Here is a 268-nt window from a genome sequence, read left to right on the forward strand (position 1 = left end):
AGAGAGACAGAGAAACCGAATCAAAGGAAATTAAAAAAAAAAATGAATAAAAAAAACTGAGAGAGAACGAAAAAAAAAAAAAAAAACAGAGAGATGGAGAAATTGAAACAAGAAAAATAAACAGTACACTAATTAAATTTTTTTTTTTAAAAAAAAAAAAGAAAAAGAAGAGAGAGACGAAGAAACAGAATCAAAGAAACGTTGTAGAAAATCAAAAGAAATCAAAAAAAACTGAGAGAGAACGAAGAAAAAAGAAAACAGAGAGAAA

This window comes from Corylus avellana, chromosome ca6, assembly GCF_901000735.1.
Source record: "Corylus avellana chromosome ca6, CavTom2PMs-1.0".
NCBI lineage: Eukaryota > Viridiplantae > Streptophyta > Magnoliopsida > Fagales > Betulaceae > Corylus > Corylus avellana.